The sequence below is a fragment of the Octodon degus genome, unplaced genomic scaffold (assembly GCF_000260255.1).
Source record: "Octodon degus isolate 3935 unplaced genomic scaffold, OctDeg1.0 scaffold00048, whole genome shotgun sequence".
In the NCBI taxonomy this organism is placed as follows: Eukaryota; Metazoa; Chordata; class Mammalia; order Rodentia; family Octodontidae; genus Octodon; species Octodon degus.
In genome coordinates, this window is record NW_004524624.1 from 4841864 (window position 1) to 4846288 (window position 4425).

Below are 4425 nucleotides of genomic sequence, written 5' to 3' on the forward strand. Positions count from 1 at the left end.
GCTTCTCTAATCTTGCCAACAACTTTCCCTTGTCAACAGAAAGCCACTTTAGTAAAGGACTCCAAGTAGCAACTAGGATGGAAAGAGAGAGCCTCGAACATTTAGACACAGCTCCCAGGTCTCTGGGGGCTTCTAGTGCCACAGTGTAGTATCCTGTCTGTGCCACACTCAGGGTGCCTAGAAAGCATGCGTTTCTTTCCTTGTTGTTATAGGTTTGTGGCAGGATTGTTTGTATAACCTGGTTAATAGCAATTAGCTTTAAAAGGGAAGGGCTGGGGATATAGCTCAGTGGCACAGTGCCCAGAAAGCATGAGGTCATGGGCTCATTCCCAGTACCAGACAACAACAAAAGGGGAAACCAAGGTCTTAGGCCAAGTGCCTCAGTGTGGATGTGGAAATGCCTGCCTCTTTCTGCAAGGCTCAGCTAGCATGAACAGACTTTTAGGTTAGATTTATTGACAAAGTAAAGTGATGAGACTCTCTCTAAAGCCAGATATGGCCTCATTCCTTGTTACAGCCTTTCAGTAATTAAAGAAGCTACTGTTCATCAAGTACGCCTAGGTGTATCACACACTGTATCAAACACTTAACATGTTCTTCCTTCTGAGCAGCTACACAAGGTAAATCTATGTTAGAGATGGGGAAACCAGAGCTTACACGGGTTTAATGAATCGCCTGCCATTGCAGTGAGCTAAAGGTGGAGGTAGACTTCACACCTGCCTGGCTGAATCCAGAGATTCGGCTGCATGGCCTTGGCTGACCCAGCGTGGCTCTCCCCCCTTCCAGGTAAGTCTCCTTGGCCCTCTCTTCTGCCTTGGTGTCATTTCTATGAAAAGCAAAATGACTTATTATGTGTTGATGAGTCTTCTGCAATTGGAGAAAGTGAGAGGTGGATGTGATGACGTATTCAGAAAGTGTTTTCCTATTCTGGGGTGAAAATCTAGGGCACTGCACAGGTTAGGCAAAAATTTATCTTGATGCTGCCTTCCAGCTTTTCCAACTCTAAGGGTGAATAGAAAATATTCCTTGGAGGTGAGAACACTGTTCCTAAAACTGTTTCCCATTCTAATTTCAAGGAGATCAGACCCCTGACCCACCTCCTGACTGTGGCCCCCAGGACTGAGTTCTAAGTCCTTGTCATGAGGACAGAGTGGGTCACACATACCCGGGAGGGAAGACAAATGTCTCAGGAGGTAAGTCAGCCCCCAAAGCACTGTATCAGTCAGTTTTTGTTGCCAAAATGAAATGCCCATGGCTGAGTACTTATTTAAAAAGGAAAAGAAGTTTATTCAGCTCACAGTTTTGGAGGCTGAAAGTCCAAACAGCATAATGGCAACTCTGGCAGGGGTTCCCTAGGATATCTCCTTGTGGCAGATGGCAGGATGGTGGGATTGAGGGAGAAGGCACCGCGAGAACAGGGAGCCAGAGAGTGGGGAGGGGCCCATCTTACAGTCCCCAATAACTTCCCTTCCTACAGTCCTGCCATGTCCCGACACTGCCACGCTGAGGCCTTTATTCCCAAAACATGAACCCTCAGGGTCCAAGCCACATTCAAGCCATATCCAAACTGTAGCAAGCACTTAAACCTCATTACCCCTTAAAAGTAAGAATTTTCAGTGTGCTCCCCTGATACATGCCTTAGAAGAGCTGAGCATGCAAGTTTCTCGAGATTTCCTGCTGCCTTGGGGAAGGGACTTGTAAAGAAAGACCTGAAGAAAGACCTGCCACTGAGCGTGTGAGCTGCTTTGCTCCAGAGAGTTCCCAGAGAGGAGGAGATTGTCGTGTGGGGAGCACCTTCTCCACACCACGCTGTGCTAATTAGGGAAGGGAACCTGAGCCATCAGAGCAGGTGCTGCTCTCCAGGGGCTGTTCCCAAAATGGGAACTGGTGCAAATGAGCCTAAATGAAGCAGAATAAAGACTGGCAGACAGCGCAGCAGCTGTCAGCAGACCGGTGGGAAGGGCAAGCCAGCAAGAAGATGGTCCAAAGCTTTGGGGGATTTTATATGTATTGGTGTAAAAAAAAAAAAAAAAGTAATTATTTAAAGGAAAAACATTTTGCCTTTAGTTGATATAATCATTTTTCCTGAGATTTAGAATAATGGGGAGGGGGCCAGGGAGACAGCTCAGTAGAATAAGCACTTGCCTGGCAAGCGCAAGGGCCTGAGTTCAATCCCCAGTTCTGCCATAAAAAAAAAAAAAAAGAAAGAAAGAAATTCTTAGAATAATGGGGATATTTTTTAAAATCACTTAAGAGAACATTTTTTTATAAATAAAAACTTTGCCCTTGTTTCAAAAAATGTATATATCAGTGATAACTGTTCAGACTTTACCTGGTAATACTAGTGGCTCTGCCCAACTCAGCCTAGGCCCATGGGGTCCTTAACAGTGTCAGGACTGAAGTATTTGCAGCTTCAGCTGCTCCCTACAGACGGGGCCCAGGTGTGGGCATGGCCGGCCCCAGAGCTCCCAAGCAGGGCTGAAAAGTAGAGCAACATTTTTGGGGGCAGAGGAGGCCCAAGCGACAGTGGCAAAGCTGAGGGGTGGAACCTGCTGCAAAGTGATCTCACCTCAGTTCCCTAACAAAGGAAGAGTGCCAGCTGGGGCTAGGCCCTGGGGAGAAGCAGCAAACAAGACGCGCGCACACCCTGAGCTCACTGGCTGATATGCTGCCAGGAGGAGGGTGGGGAGAGAAAATAAAGGCTTTAGTTCATGGCAATAGCTGCGTGGGGTAATAAAATACTGTAAGGCAATGCATGTGTGTGAGTGTCAGGTGGGAGACTGTAGAACAGGTCGCTGGCGAGGCCTCTAATGAAGCAACACGGAGGGGTGGTCGTTCAGGACCAACACTTCCTCCTCCCTGCCATGGCTTGAATATCCCCACCAAAACTCAGGCTAAAATGTACGCCCTTGGGAAGTATTAAGAGGTGATTATACCACAAAGGCTTTGCCTTCATAACAAGATTAACCAATTCATGGATTAATGGGCTGCAGGATTGTGGGTTATCTCTAGAGTGCATCTGTTTAAAAGCCAGTCTGGCTCTGCTCCCTCCATGCACTCCTTTATACTGTGTGATGCCCTGTGTCACCTCCAGACTCTTCAGTCCCCAACAGCAATGAAGACCCTCGACTAATGGAGCTACCCAGTCTTATACTTTCCAGCCTTCAGGAAAAAATAAGCTTCTTTCCCTGTAATTTACATAGTCATAAGTATTCTGTTACAGCACAAAAATCAGACTTGGACACTTCCTTTCTGTGTGAAGGAAACAGCCAGTACTGAGCTATCAGACAAAAAATAGTTACCTTTCTCATTAAATATGATACCACTTCCTTCAAACCCAATGCCACAGCCTGCAAAGTCCACAGGTAGACTGCATATGTGATGAAGGGAGCATGGCTCATGTGTGGAGTAGCAGAGGCACCCTCAGTTCTGTCAATGCAAAGGGAAGGGCAGGATTCTGTCATTTATTGAGCAAGTACTCTGTTGTTCATATGTAGCCTATCTTTAAGACATGTTAATTTGGGAATGCTTTATATTTACTACAAAACTGTCAAAACTACAAAATTCAGAATGTTTTAATACTATTAAATTATAGATTTTTCTTTGGATTTCACATTTATTGTATTAGTTCATTTTCTATTACTATCACAAAATATCTGAACATAGGAAGCTCATAAAGAAAATGGGCTCATTTCGCTTACAGTTTTGGACACTGAAAGTCCAAATAGCATGCTACAGGCTATGGCAAGGGCCTGCTGGTTGCATCACCTGGTAGCAATGACATCATGGCAGGAGGGTGTGGGAAAGGGAGAGGTCACATGGTAAGACAGGAAACCAGGGTGGGGGAGGGGCGGCCTGTGCTTTCCTCTCTCATGAACTCCTCAGAGCCCCACAAGAAGAACAGAACATCACACTCAATAATCTATTTCCCACAAGTATAGGTCCCATTATCTCTTAAAACAGGCTTGCTCAAGACCCGGATTCCAACAAATAAATCTTTAGGGGTAACTAACAACACCTGGACCACAGCACTTACCTTTTTAACATGTTATTCAATTCTCCAATGGCTCTGGCCAACGTGAAGTTCAGATAAGGTGTCTCAAATAAAATGATAGAGCTAGTAAGCAGTGAAACTCAAACTGCAGCCTAGGCTGCGTGTGCTCTTCCTGTATGACTAATGCCTCTTTAAAAGAGAAATCAGTGTGTTACTCCAGGTGCTCAGAGAAGCAGACACCAAGACATGACTAAACACATGGCTAACCATGCAACATTTGTCAGGGGAAACGCTTAAAATATGGAAGAATCCAAAAGAGTTAGAGAATTGTCAGGTTGCTATGAAAGTCACTGAGTGAGAGAGACAGACACAGAGAGATTTAGGTGGCAGCATCCTAACCTGCCATGTTAGTCTCCTCTGACCTGACCATG